The 15569-nt window shown below is 39.8% G+C and overlaps 2 long non-coding RNA genes across 4 annotated transcripts in view; both read left to right on the forward strand.

Annotated features, from left to right (window-relative positions):
- The window catches only part of LOC137477705 (uncharacterized), a 499166-nt gene that overhangs the window by 242416 nt on the left and 241181 nt on the right, over positions 1–15569 (forward strand). The window lies entirely within an intron of this gene.
- LOC137477698 (uncharacterized) overlaps positions 1–15569 on the forward strand; it is a 72109-nt gene that overhangs the window by 12650 nt on the left and 43890 nt on the right. Inside the window, exon 3 of one of the 3 annotated variants that reach the window (XR_011001145.1) lies at positions 3884–4132. The exons of the other annotated variants lie outside the window; for them this stretch is intronic. This is a non-coding gene — a long non-coding RNA (uncharacterized lncRNA). Of the gene's footprint in view, positions 1–3883; positions 4133–15569 lie in introns of those variants that run through there. 3 annotated transcript variants of the gene reach the window in all.

Here is a 15569-nt window from a genome sequence, read left to right on the forward strand (position 1 = left end):
GTAGGACAAGCTGAGAGTTTAGAGCTTCCCCTTTTGAACCAGAGCCAGGAGAGGGGATCTGAGGCCGCGGCTCGTTTGCAGAGAAGGGGGTGGCTCAGGCTGCCGGCCAGCTCCGACCCGCTCTCCCCGAAGAGCGGCTGCTCCCCGCCCCAGCCACCCACATGCACAGGGCAGCGGTTCGGCCGCAGCTCTGGTCCCTTACCGACAGAAGCGGCTGGCAAGAGTTGACCCACGTCGAATGATTGAGGCGAAGGAGACAGGGAAGGACCCTTGCTCGCATCTCCGAGCTGTCTTTATTTCTTCCCACGCAGGGAGCAGCACAGGTGACACAGAGCAACAACCCAAAGGGAATGCAGAGGCCAAAAGGGCAAGAAGTAGAGAAAAATGGCAACTTTTAAAGGGGGGCTGTCCCCAGGGCAGAGACAGCCTAACAACAAATCAAGGGCTAGATAGGAGGAGTATGGGGTGGATATATGTAAACATAAAACCAATAGGGAAGGAGAAGGGGAGAGTGCATCCTTAATAAACCAATGAATGAAAGGAAATATCATAACTGACAAGGAAGATTCTAGATAAATGGGTGTAGCAAATACTGACAGACAAGCTTCAGGGGCAGGATTTGGAGGATGGACAGGGCAGGATCTGGAAATAAGGGAGGTATATACTAGGACTAACATGGGCAAAGGCAGGAAAACAGGTGGAAAACTTTGGGGAGAGACTATTAGGAAAACTGAACAGGGGTGAATAGGAATAAACCATTACAATATTTTAAACAATTTCTTAAACATAAACTTCAAAATCCCACTACCACAGGGATAAACTTCCTTCCCTTTTTACCCTCACATGATAACCTTTCTTTTCCCCATCCACACCTCCTACCTGTACCAGCTGTGCTCAGGGCAGGACACCCTCTTTCCCTGCTTTTTCTGCATTTGATTCTTCATGGGCCACTTCCACTTGTGAGCCTGTCCAGTTCTGCCCCAAGAGTTAAACAGTTTCCTGCTGCATCTGCCCTGCTCCTTTGTCGTCCTCATCTGCCAAGGGTTTTAATCTACCACAGAAGAGGGAGGGATTTTTTTTCTGGTCTGGTGTTTCATGTGGCGTGTGCATTTGTCTTAGCTGGCTTACATGTAATTCCCATCTGAAAGGTTGCTTATTCTAGCCAGAGTGCCTGCAAGAAAACAGTCATCTTAATACAAAGCTGTCATGAGTAGGTTGGCAATTATCCTAAAAAAATACGGTGTTACTATTAAAGCATTGTCTGCTTTGCTCATGCACCAAATCTTTAAATGTATCTTGTGGCTTTTTTATTCTTTCTGAACATGTTTTAGGGTTACGCTCTCTGTGATCATCTCTTTGACGTTCTTTGCGTCTTTGAGACACAGTGTGTTAGTGTTGGAGTGTTTCTACCATAGCAGTGGTTCACACAAAGTCCAGAAAATCTCAGCCCAGCTGCTGTAGTGATCCCTTTTTTCTGAGCAAAATAACTTCAGTTTGCTTATCAAAATTAGACTGCAAGTTTACAATATAGACCTAATTGATAAGCATTGGCATTTATGAATAAGACTTAAGAAGATGGTCTGAGGAAAGGAAGCCTCCTTAACTGTAATCTCTTTTAGATTTTTCATTAAATGATACCCTCATGTTTCAAGGCAGTTTAGTGTGCCAGTAGTTTCAGTTTTTAAACTAATCCACTGAGTAAAGCCAGAGCCAAATGGTTAATATAATAAATACTGAAAGCAGATTATTTTACTCTTTGTAGCTATTCCTACAGTGCTATACAAAGACTACTCTGTTGGTTATTAAGAATTTAGGGCATGGATGAATGTCAATGGGAGTCAGTGGAAATAATTCCTTTGACTTCAATTGGATTAGTATCAGTTTCTTATGAAATAATTGTAGGCAATCACTGTGTAGGAACTGTTGCTGACATTCATAATTCATAGAAATATCAGACTAAAAGGAATAAATATCAAGACGACTTCCCTGTTGTGAGAGACAGACAAGTCAGATGCTTTCCACAAGCTAACTAAGAAATGCATCTCTTTTAAAACATCAGTATAATGCTTCAGACATGCAATGTTAATAAAATCAATGTTCATTTGGAGCTTAGCTTTACTGAATCAGGGCCTGGTAAATGTCTCTAGATTTTGCAGATCTGCTGTCCCACAGAAAACCTGCTTTCAACGTGTGAGGTATTCCCTACATCGACAGAAAACATACACACTCACTTCCATAAAACAAAATAGCAACACCCTACAAAAATTCTGTACAACAAAATAACTACACCCTACAAAAACTTCCCATACAACAAGATAACAACCCCCTATACTGAACATACACATTCCCACAAACATCATTTTACAACCATCAAGACTGGCAACCTCACAATACAACACCACTTCTACTATTACAAGGAGGGGGGAGAAGAAACAATATCACAGTTTTATAAAGAAACACAATCTGAAGAAACAGATCTGCAAGATGCAGCCCAACTATATCCAAAGAACCAAATTTATTTCCTCCAGATACTAGAGACTTCTCAAATTTTAAATCAAGGGCTTATTCAGAAAACAGCTTAAATACGATTAATTACTGCATTCAAGGTAATAATTTGCAGAAACTTCATGGCATTATGAGAAAAAGAATTTAATGATAGGGTATTAGATTGTTTCCAGATGCACGGGCAGCTATACTTTGTTGAGCCTCTGAGAAAATGGTCTCTCACATTAATAGCCCATAACTAAGCATCTGGCAAATTGCTTAGAGCTTAGGTATTTTTTAAGATTTTTCTTATTTTCAAAGAAAAAGTAATTGATCTCAATTAAAGTAATAATTTTCTTGAAGGGAAAAAAAAAATTGCATCAAGTGTTGGACAGCTAGTGTTATGACCAAATTAAATCTGACTGCATTTTTTGCTTTGCTGAGTTCTGTATTTATAGGAATTACATTTATCACTAAAGAATTAAAATACCAATTATTGGTCTCAAGTAACACAAAAGCAGATGCTTACATCTTATAATTCAATGTATACTAGATTGATTTCTTCTAATTCTTGATCTCTGATGGAAATATATTCAGTATTCAGCTATTAGAAGCATTTTTGCATCATCTTAATTCCCTTCCAACCCCCACTGAACTTTAAAATAGCCACTGGGCTGTCCTCAATTGAGGAAAAAATTGATTTTTCATAGCTGGAAAATATTTTTATTTACAGCTGAAGAACGCAGAGATAACCATTTTTGGGGTACATTGCTTAACATTTCCATGTAATCAACTTTGAAGACCATTTAAAATATCTCTGTAATTTTGAAACACTATTGGGAGAGTAGGAAAACTCATCTAGAAGTTTTCATAGAAGATGAAATGAAGACTCAACTGTAGGTTTCTTTAGCAGTATATTAACTGTATAACTAGGTGGAAGCAGAGACTCCTTTTCTACTTGATTCTTGGCAGAAAGGAATCTTCTGTATTGGTGGTAGCATTAAGCAAAAGAATACATATCAGAATTCAAACAATTTTAGTTTAATGCATATTTTTAAAAACATTTGTGTTTTTAAATTATTTTCAAAGGTTCTCTATGCAGCTTCATTTCTGTTTTGCAAGTCATAAGGAAGGTGATAATCATTCTTTTTTCACGTGAATGGCAAGACAGCTATCAGAAACATTTTGGTATTTGTTTAGGGCAGGGCTGGCTACAGAGGAAGAAGTGTTTTCAGCCAACTCTTTCTATTTTTCTCAGGGTAAAATGGAGATACTCTGGTGTTGGTATAATTCCAGACAGCAAGGTTGTTGGAGAAGAGCAAATCATCAAAATTCCCGAAGAACAAGTAACCACATTTTTCTTTCTGGCATTTAGTGGTGTTTGTCTCCCTGTGGGCAGGTTCTTCCATCTCCAGCCTGCTGGAGCAAGGTCTCCAAGCAGAGGCTTTCCCCTAGCTTCACAGAACCCGTGCCCTCATCCTACAGTATCTTCCCTGGCTCAGAGCAAACTGTGCCTGTATGCTGAAGCAGCTTTTCTGTCAAAATATTCCCGTCCTTCCAGTGCTGAATCAATACAGACATTCTCAAGAGCTCTTGCAAAGTTCAGGAATGCCCAGACCTTTCAGGAGGGTTTGTGTTCTTCAGAGTCTCCATGTGCACACTGCTTGCTGAACTCTTGCACTGGCCCCCCATGACTGCACAGCCACTGATGAATGGACATTGCACAGCCGTTCCCTCGCTGGGTTTGAACCGGGCGTTTCAGGCACAAGTAGAGGCCTGCATTAGTACAACTTGGGGACAAGTTAAGCAGCCAGGTGTGTCTGTGTTCTTCATGTGTGCAGTTCAACGGCGCTTTAAAGTAATAAAAACAGAGAATAAGGGGGGTTTTGTTTCAGGATATGGCTAAACTTCATTAAGAGGTCAGGTTTCTTCAGGTCAAGTTCAATACTAGAAGCATGAAGCAAGGTTTAATCAATAATACAGCTCTGCACAGGTTTGATTGATTGATTGTTTGAGCCTTTCATGTACTCATGAGATGGAGGAATGAAATACAAAATGTTCCCTGGAATTAGCAGTAGATGGTCTTTTCAGGTAAATGGCTGTTCTCTCTCCTTGGGGCAAAGCCCCATAATGCTTATTCATGTGATTTATTATTCTGCTGCACACGACATTGTCTCATAAGACAGGTTCTCTGTTCCCACATCATCCTGGTGATCATTCACTTCATCTGTTCCAGCCTCAGTTCCTCTCTATTGAGGAAAAATCTGAATGGCACCCTCTGCTTTTAAGTGAGTTTTCCTCTGGGTCATGGGCATGACCTGATCTTTACAAACAGAATTTCAGTAAAAAAACTCAGCAGAGTTTCTGCATAGCAAAACTCTGGAAACACAGGCTGGTGAAGTATCAACCCAGTCCTGGATACTGCTAAGATTAACTTGAATTTTACCACATGAACCTGAATTTAACTATGCTTATGCAACCAATTTATGCTGAAATATATATGTAAACATGGTACAAGGGAAAAAGACAACAGGGAAAAAGACATTTCTGAAGGGCTTCTGAGGATATGTATAAATTGGTAAGGGCACCCTGAAGATGATACACACATTATATAAAGGCAAACTAGTCTCCATACCTTTGTAAAAAGAAGTGTTGTTAATGGTTCTATAATAATTTATTTATAATAAATTATAAAATACTCTTTGAATTCTGGTGACAAAAACTCTGTAAGTCCCATCAGGCACTAGGATGCATTTCAATTTGGTTCATTTAGGACTTACTAGGATTTCAGTTCTGCTTTCCTCTGCCAATAGTTAATTAAAAACTTCCATATTTCTTGGCTACCACTGAAAGAATGTAGCTGAGTGGCTGAAAGTTCCACCTCTACAAAAGTGATATTTTTATTCACAATGTTCCATTGCAGTTTTTCTCTTCCATGTAATATTGGTGCTGATATTTTTATCTCTGTCAGCCTTAAACTCCAGAATTTTATTTGGTAGTTTAAGAATATTGCAATATTTTAAAAAAATCCAACTAACCAACCAAAACCAACCAAGGAAGGGTGGCTGGCATGAAGAATTTAAGATTGAGAAATACAGTTTTATTTTTTTCCTATTATTTTCCCTTTCTTTTGGCTATCTTTTTTTTTAGTTCTTGATATATTAGGTATGTTCAGCCATGCATGCAGCATTTGAGAGGTTTTCTGAACACCCTGTAAATTTTAATTAGCTGGTTAGCTTTTCTGCCAATGTCAGTATTTTTCTACATGCTCTGAGCTAGGTAACCATCTCTGGTGACTAATTCACTAAGAAAATTTTTGTTTAGCCTTTAAAATCCAGTTTTTAGAATTTGTCCTTTCAAATAAAAATAAGCATTGGTAAAGTTAAATTAATTTTGTCTAGTCTATATTAAAAATGTCAAATTCATGAATCAGTGTATCTGCTTGATTGAGTTTTATTTCAAATAAGAGAGTAATGGTTAAACAAAAAAATCTTTCACCACTTCAGACCATTGGTGGAACACCAGTCACATTAATGAGATTATTCCCAGAAACAACCCAAATCAAAACTAGGTTAACCATGAAAAATTGTATACATGGAACTAATTTGACTCCTGTTCTCCTGGGTTCCTGCCTTGACGTATGGAGTTCAGTGTCTTGGGAAGAGGAGGTACAGCTGTCTACATTATGTTCAGCTTGACTACAGAAATACCTGATCTTTTTTGGTTCCTAAAATGTCCTGATTGTGCCCGTGCTTAGCCTTGTTTGCAAAACAGATAAGTTTTCTGATTTGGCAGCCCTTCTCTGCCAAACAGGGAAAACACAGTGCAATTCCCAAGTACCACCAGTCAGTCCTTTATTTGTTTATCTGCCTACACCAAAACAAATCCCAGCTGGTCACAGCAGATTAGCATGGAGCCTTGGGTGGGCCCAGATTCCTCCTAGAAAGGTTATTAAAATCCTTGAAGTAAAACATGCATTGAAATGTCTTAATGGGGGAAAAAAATAAGTTTCTCTTGGATAAGTAAGCTTCTCTTCTAAATATTTTTTGAGTTATCACTAAGTAGCAAGGCTCCTTTGCTAATTGACCGAACTGCATTTGCATGTGTCAGAGGTACCTTGCTACAGAAGAACCTGAAGCTGTGTTCATAATGTCCAAACGTCTCATCAGGGATGAAAGTCACTCGGCGTCCCTGGGTTAAGACGTGGCCTTTGTTTCCTTATTCCTGGTTGTTCATAGAACATGCTGACATTTTTTTTCACATGCTGGAGTTATTCTTTGAAAGATTTCTCCTGTATGAAGCTTCTTTGCTATCTCAAATGTCAGCTACAGATCATCAGATTCATTTCTAAAATGAATTTTAATGTATCACAGTTCCTTCTCCTATTTATACTTGGCTGTCTCCAGCACAGAGCCTCCAGACAGAAAATATTATCCAAATCCTACCTTTAATCTGTTTGTGTTTATGTTCATAGTGTCAGTTAACATTAAGAAACTGTACATGGGCTTAAAAATATTTTTAATATAATCACTAAATATCACTGAACCTTTTCTTTGTAGAAGCAAATCCCATACCCCCTGTTCCCCAAGAATATGCAGATTATTATTTCAAATTAAGGTACAGACAAAGAGTGCATGGTATACATTTACATATACTTTGAGCTGAGGATACAGGAGTGGCAGACAAGGAAGTGGAGCTTTTTGTGTGTGTGAGGAGCTTGGGATTTGGTAACCAAGGAGGAAGGACAGAACTGGGGCCAGTGGTGTTTAGTGGGGGCACACGCATTGAGCAGGAGAGTGAGAGGCAGCTTTCACTTGGTCAGTAATGTGTAAAGGCTTAGAGAAGAAAGCAAAAAGATAATTGCAGACAAGAGTCTGGGGAAAAGACTGTAATAAGGAGTTGAAAAAAAATTAATTGTGAGTAGGAGCCAGAGTAGAAGGGATGTGGCTGGCTTTTTCAAGAAAGAAGAGTGGGGTCAAGCAGCCTTCCTAATCCTCCACCCTGAGCAGCCTCTGGAGGCCACCAGGACAGGACAGCAGCTGCCTGGCAGCTCTTCTTTCCCTGGCGGAGCAGGTCATTGCCTTTAGCCACTCCTAATACTGCTGAGTAATGTGGCTTAGAAGGTTGCTTGGTTGGGTTTTTTCCATTGAATTTTTAAAAATTTTTCTTAACTCCAGCTTGGAGTGCTTGAGTTTAATTTTTTTAATATCATATTCTGAAGAACAGTCAAAATCACTCCAAGGGAGAGATTAATCTCTTGAGTGAAAAATAAGGGTAGATATTTAATGTAATAATTTGGATACACTTGGGTAGTAGCAAAAGGTAGCCAGTCAGTGCATAATAATTATTTTCCTCTTTGTGTTAGCAAAGCCTTGTAGTGTCACACTTGGAATTAATGTTACCACTGAGGTGGACTTGTGAAAAGGCTGTGCCAGCCAATTAAAATGGTAATATGACTTCAGAATCTGTTTGTGATCATATTGATTCCTTCTTATGGAACGCGTCTCTGTGACCTTTTCCAAGCACATACTGTACTTTTCACACTTTTGTAGATTAATCTTGTAGAACAGTATTTTAAACTGTCACACAGTAGTCTTGTAGAATTTCATAAATTGCCAAAAAAGATGATAAAAACTACTGTGTTTCTGTGATAAAGGGCATTAGAGCACTGCCAGCAGATCATGTAGAGTGCCTCTGAAAGTCTACTGGGAATCCTCCATAACAGAATGAAAATCACAGTAGAGCAATTAAGAAGAGGAAGATGTCTTTTATGAAGACATAGGTTAAATAAAATTTGTTGTGGTGGGAAACTTGTCTTAAAAATGTACTACAGCATTAGCTATCAAAGAAAATTTAGAATAAGATGAGTTTATAGTTCATAACATTTAAAAATATGAGTAAAAAGACCTTTTGAGATTTGAAGGAAAGCAGTCACTACAGTGGAATCTGTTAAACTATAAAACATTGGGCATGGACTTCATTCCTTAGATACTCAGGTGTGAGAGATGGAACCGAAAGCAAAATTCCACCCTGGAGTCCAGCTCCTCTGAAGCTTTACAAGTCTGTACCTTCAGATAGAAACCAATGAGTTAGGTGTGATGGGAATTGACCTTTCTGGAGAGAGAAGAATACTTGGGGAAGGGATTGTACAAATGAATTTTAATTGTGATGAAAAAACACTTTTGAGTCTCATAAGGGCCGGAAATTAATGTGCTGCCAAACTTTCTAAGTTATAAGAGATTCCTTGGCATACAGAAGAGAGGTAAACGCAGGAGCGGTGCTTATTGACTGCTTGCTTATTTGAGCCAGCTCTGTCCCTTTTTCAGGAAATAAGAGGAATGTACACTAATTCCTTAGGTGTTTCTTTATAAGTGACAGGCTTTGCCTTCCACTGCCAGGCTGGTCTGTAGGTCCCTTGGCGTTTAGAGTGCTCACAGTGCTGTGCGTGCTCTTTATTGTGTGATTCTCACTCATCTCCTGCATGGTCCTTGAGACCTAATTGAGGCTGTCGTCTTGTCAGAGCTCCCTTAAAAACTGGGTGTTTGTTAAGCAGTCTTTGCTGGCAACTAGTGTTGCCATCCCAGTGTCATGATCAATCACCCCATCTGGCATGGCTTGTGAGTAAAATAAACCAAAGTGAAAGTATTCTGATTGAGGCCTGTGGGTTTATGTGGGGTTTATATTCTTCATTCACTGTGTATTTGATTTTAAATTCTAAGCTCTCTTAACCATCACAATCCATTCAGTCTTTTTTAATTTGCATTACCTTGTCTCCTTAATTATCAAACTGAAATCAAGTTTCTGTAATCAAATTTCTTTCTGTGAAATAACTTGGTACTTATCAATAAGGGCTAGACCTTCCAATTCATCATCTTTGTGATTTTTCTTATGCTTTGAGTATTTCTCTGATGCTGAAAGGTGGAAATAAAGGGTCAGCTTTCTGGGCAGTGTGTGCTGTGAGGTTTGTGCACCTGCTACAGGTGTGTGCTGGGCAGGCAGTGGGTGACTGAGAGCTGTGGGCTGGCTGCTGGCTGCTTGTTCTTTGAGATGGACGCCCTTCGTTGGCTGTGAGCGGCTGTGGGAGGCTGACAGGAGCGGAGGCGCCTCTGCCTTTGCCGTGCAGTGCTCTGACTGGCACACATGTGCTTTCATACACACTTCCTTTGCAGCAAGGATGACCAAAACCTGACCAGAAGGCTGGAATTTCATCTTGTTTCCCATGGGGAGTGTTTCTTGGAGAGACCTTATCAGAAGCAACTCTTTCCTTTCTGTACTTGCCTCTTCCCATCCTAGGCAGAGGCAGATGAAGAAACTGTGATGGATGCCAGACTGCTTAACCCAGCTCTCCCCCAAAGGGTACTATACCTACCTGGTGAGCAGGGCATTGTGGAAACACATTTCTGTGTGCAGTGAGTGCCTGAAGGAACACTCTTGGAGATTGAGAAATCTCTGCTGGAATAGCCAGGTAGCCTGTGAGAGGCCACAGTGCTGCTGACCTTGCTCCAGACAGCAGAGGTGGGACTACAGTGGTCTTGTTTGGGCTTCCTGTGAGATCCTGTGGGCCTGTGCATTAGTGCCTTGTGGGAAGGTCAATTTAATTTGCTTTTTGATGCTCTTGTCCATCATGTACAATCATGAGTATGCTGCTGTGCATCAGCAGATATGGTCTGATAGATTTGTCAACATGTTTCACTTGCTGGTGCAGGAGGATGTGTGTGGACATAGAGAAATGTAGGATTTATTTGGATAGTGCTGGGGAGTTGTTCAGCATGGCAGGCACAGAGGTAGGCATCACTAGGGTGGCATTCTTACCACCCCTACATAAACTCACTGCCCTGTGAGTTTTGTCACACAAGGAACTGTGGGGAGTGTGGATAATAAGACCAGAGTCTGGCAGCAAAGAGTAAGATTGAATTAAGTAATAGGGCAGGCACACCCATGTGGCAACAGCTCTCTGGCCACAGAGAGCAACAGGCACAACTTTCTCGGGCATTGTCCTGGGGAAGGCTGTGAGAAGATCAGAGAAAAGAATAAGAACCAATTCTTATCTTCACTTGCTGCACCTGTTGTTGGGAACATGTGGAATGTGTTATGGAGATTTGTTTACCAAATGGTGATTTTTTAATTGGCCAATGGTGATAATGTTTGTATTCAAGGACCATTTAGGTAAAACTGTATCGGACTTCTGCAAGGGTGATGGGTTTCTTAATAAGTATAGCACAATAAAGTGATTGATCAGCCTTCTGGAATCATGGAGTCAATGCTAATTATTACCCAGCCGGGGACACCGTGCTAAAACACACCCGAGTTTTGAAAACATCATAAATATTGAATCAACCAAATGTAAATCTGTCCCTTTTACTCACTGTATCCCAGGCTGTATATCTTGCATTTTGTTTAGCTTCGAGTCTGAATTTCTGCGAAGAAGATAAAGATTTCCTTGTTGGATCAATTCCCTATGAACAAATTGTCTGATTTATATAACAGTGCTAAAGCTCTGGTCTTTGCAACCTTTATCTGTGTAAATCTTGGGTCGGATGACTCTGCCCTATTACAGGTAGTATTAATGAGTCCTTTCAAAGATGCTCCCAGATCCACCTCTGAAGACTTTCTGCTTCTGGTGCTTTCCACCCACAGCTGAATTCCAACTGAATGAACACATAGCTATTGTGCAGTGGCAGCGGCAGTGCTTCCACACCTTGGCTTTGCAGCCATATGGAAAGCCTGTGGAAAGCTCAGGAGCTGCACCACCTTCTCTAGCAGCTCTCCACCTGTTCATGTGCCCTCTTTAGAGTTCTTTCAGCATCAGTGAGCATTAATAATGGACAGTTTGCAGCAGGAGCAAAGTCCCTCCAAGCATCCTGGACAACTGGGTGCATTTCCTGCAGGAGATATGCTGTGAGGTCCTTAGCTGGGTGGCTCATCATTTTCAGAGGCACCTGCCCGTGCTGGGCTCACTAGATCTCTTTGAGGCGGTCTGGAATAATCTCTCAGCCCACATGACAGTTTTCATGCATATGCAACTCCTTGCTGAAATTTTAGGGTAACTTGGTGTTGTAACTGAAGCACAAGTTGGCCAGTTTCCAGTCTGGTGAGCCACTCTGTCAGTCAAGTAGAACTCCATTAAAGTATCAGCTTCTGGTTTGACTATTCCTACATGAAAACAGATTTTCTCTCCAATATTCACAGGTTTGACAGAGAGCAAAATATTTCCATTTCCCCCAGCAAACAGCTTGTCCTCATGTAATGACAGTTTTCCATCTGCAAGAACTGCCTTTTTGATACCACAAACCACCTGAGGTGAAAATGTAACTGACTTGCTTTGCTGTAAACCTGCCAAAAGTAAAATTATTTTTGCCTGTAGCAAGAACTGTTTTCGTGACAGTGTATTTTCCAACTTTGCTAAAAGTTACATACTTCTGATTTTATCAGAATGGAATAGCTGTAGTGTATTTCTTGGCAAATTAGCCTATTTTATTGTGAATCAAGGCAGCAGTTTTGTTTGGGACTTCAGGCCTCATATTCACTGAAGAAATCTCTGGTGTGTCAAATTATGCCTTGTAAGTACCTGAATCTGAGATTCTAATTACCAAGTAAGACAGAAAAGCAACCCATTTCTGGAAATAAAGGCAACTGCAAGTTTGCATTTTCAGCCCCTTTTGAAGTCAAGGCATTTTTGTATTGATTTAGTAATATAGATTTAAGCATGTAATGCATTAATTTTGAAAATATTTGACCTAGAGAATCATATATTAGTTACAAATGCTCCAATTAGAGAGAGAGATTTCCAGAGTACAGAAAAATGACACGAGAGAAAAAGAAAACAAAATTATTTCTGTCTTTAGAGGTCTGCATTGTAGTGTTTTGGCCAGCATCATGTTCTGATGACTCTGTTCTGACAGACTCTGAGGCCGATCTCAAATATAATTTCTTATTTTAAAATAATACCGTTTCATGATGTACTTAGACCTGACTTCTAACAATGACTTATATTTCCATGCACTGTAATTGTCCTTATATTTGGAGATATGTATTAAAAGTCATTACTTGCCCTGACCTTGCCAGCATTCCAAAAGATTTGACAAGATGTATCATGTCCTTAATCCAGTACAGCATTCTAAATTCTGAAGAAGGTATGCCTTGTGTGCTTGTGCAAACTTCGGCCAGCAAGGGGACTCTCAGAACAGAGTGCAAAGCCACAGAAACCTGCAGACTTCTTCCTGTTCTCTGTTCTAAACCTATGGCACTGCTACTGAGTTTTCCTTCCCAGAAACTTGCAATTTTAGGAATATGTTGGAAAAGCTTCTTCCTTACTGTACGTCCTGTTTATGCAAAATTCCTTCTGCCATGGTTCCTTTATGCCAAACAACTTTGCTTTTTCCTTGTGTTACCCATGGCAGCATCTTGCCTCTGCTTAGTTCTGTTATTGCCCCTCAGAAGGCAAAGAGCAGTGGCTTTATCCTGGTGCTGCTGCACACCCTATCTGTGCCCTTGCTGTGCTCCAAGTGTAGGTGTGCTTATGGTGGGGCTCTGGGGCACCTCCTGCCTTGGCCGGCCAGCCCTAGCCTCCACCATGGTCACAGAGGCTCCGACAGGAGGAATGGACTCCAGCCAGCATCCTTTTCTAGTTCCTTACTGCTGCAAGGATGGAGAGTTCTTAAATGAGGTTTTATGGAGTGTGAAATACAAAGTGAGAAAAATATGATTCCGAGATACCCAAGTAGTCATCACAGTTGCTTCCTAGGAGAAAAATATTGGTCCCAGTGAAATCAGTATCAATATCAGCATCTCTGTTGATTTTTGCAGAGCTGAGAAAAATTTCAGCATGAAATAATAAGCCTTGGCTGCTTCTTTTCTTGGTTCTATTTGCACTTCATCAAGTAATGGAGTACCAGCTACAGCACATTAGAAAAGCCAATCTATATTCTGACTGGCTATGGGCTTAGTAATATGACAGCGCTTTAAGTCAACATTACTTTAAAGTACATTTAATTACAACAACATGAAAAATAGCATGGATTTTTATTTCACTGGGAAATAAATGTAAAACTGTGTAAAATAGCAAGACAGTTAAAAAACCCCAAATGCTCTGCTAGAGGAGACTCCGTTTAACAATTTGCAATAAAGCTTAACTCCGTGACAGTCTAAAAATTGACAGTTGAATCATCTTAAAATAATACAGTGAGAGCTGTCCAGATGTAGTCCATCAACAACTGCTGGATATCAAGTGCCCTAGAAAAGGCATTGCAATTACCCAAGTTACAACAGGCATTCAGAGTTTCAGGATGTATCAGTGCAGTAATGTTTGCATGATAAACATGCAGACCAGTGTTAAATCATGTCTTGACTTCTACTGAACCAACTAAAATGTTCCCCAAATTAAAATACTTAGAACAGAATATTGAGTCACAAGAAATTAATTTAAACAGACATTCCACATATTGATGTATATTACATACATAAATCATCTTGAAAGTAGTTTGAGTGTCACATTGGATATAAGCAGAGAGACATTACATTTTCTTTGTGAAAGAATTATTAGGCTGCAGCACCGCATTGGGGCTGTGGTTGTTTTGATTTTGACAGTAAATCATTTCAATAGAGATGGAATGCAAAATGTTTCAAGCCAAACCTTTAGGGAAATGTATAGTCACTGTCAGCATATCCTTAAATATTCTAGAAAAGAAAAAGAAAATTTAAAAAATGAGAAGATTCATCATGAAAAGAAGGACAATCTCAGTCTAGAATTTCTGCTGGAAATAAAACTGCTGTGGTACTAGTACCAAATTATAAAGGTCACAAGGATTTTTCCTTGGACCTAGGTCTAAGTGATGGAACAGTAATGCCACACTTGCCTTGGAAACCAGCAATAATACATAAGAGAAGTTAGATGAAATAAGTTTAATATGAGGATCCTTAAATATTTGGTGGTTTTGACTGGGCTGAATTGATGCAGTTCTTACATCAGTACATGGCACATACTTCACTTGGAGCAGTTACTTTGCTGTTCTTCAGTGTTGCCTTACAAAGCTGTGGTTGTTCTGAATCAGGGTTCCGAGGTAAGGCTGTGGCTCTGGCACAGGGAGGGTGTTTGTGGATTTTCATAGTAGCCTGTGAAGACAACACAGTAAATGTCTGCTCTTTAAAACAGAATTTGTTTGTAGTAAGGATGATGTCAAAGTGGCACCTGTTAGCAGCACAAACTTATACGCTGTTAAGTTGTAATGCATGGTAAAACCAGAAATGTAATGCACTTATCACTGGTCTATTCCAATCAATTCTTAACGATATTTTTTTCACAAATTGTTATAACACCATTCCAAATACATGTAGTTGATCTACTGAGTAACTTTCCAGCAATACTCAGCTGCTTTTGAGTGTCTTGTAAAGACATCCTGACTTTTAAATCTATCTTGTAAACTGCAGTTGTATAGTAAAAGTCTACTTGCTCAGTCTATTTCCATTTCAGGCAAAATCTCCCTCCCTCTGGAAGCAGAAGAAATGTGGTTTAAGTGTTCATAAATGTCCTCCCTTGTGGAGGAGAGTCCCCATATCTAGGGGAGATCTGAAGGAAGTTACTGTTTGGAAACATGGGCCATGTTCACAAGCTCAGGCATCTTTTGAAAATCCTATTGCTTTCTTCTTTACCATTATCTAACTGTATGTGCTGTTGAAAATCTAATTCCTTCAACCACAGATTTCATAAATACCAACTTTGTCACTTTGAGGTCTGCATAAAATATCTCAAGATTATATGGCATTTTTGTTTTCTTACAACTATTATGGACCAAGAATCACTGTTCTTTTGTATTTCAATCACGTTTTAATACAAGTGGTAGATGAGAAATAATGAGAACTATGTGTTCCTACATGTAAAGCCAGCCTTTCTTTCAATCAGCATGTGCTCTGCTCTCCAGGTTCCACAGGTGCCACAGCAGTTGTTGTTGCTGTAAGCACGCCTAGCAGAAATCAATGTGATCTTCATGACCTGTTGTTCATCAGGGGTAGCCTGTCAATGTCAATGACCTGAGAACTGAAGTCTGTTACAAGTACCTAATTTTCCTACAGGCATTTTAAATTAATCA

Source organism: Anomalospiza imberbis, chromosome 8 (assembly GCF_031753505.1).
Source record: "Anomalospiza imberbis isolate Cuckoo-Finch-1a 21T00152 chromosome 8, ASM3175350v1, whole genome shotgun sequence".
NCBI classification, from domain to species: Eukaryota; Metazoa; Chordata; class Aves; order Passeriformes; family Viduidae; genus Anomalospiza; species Anomalospiza imberbis.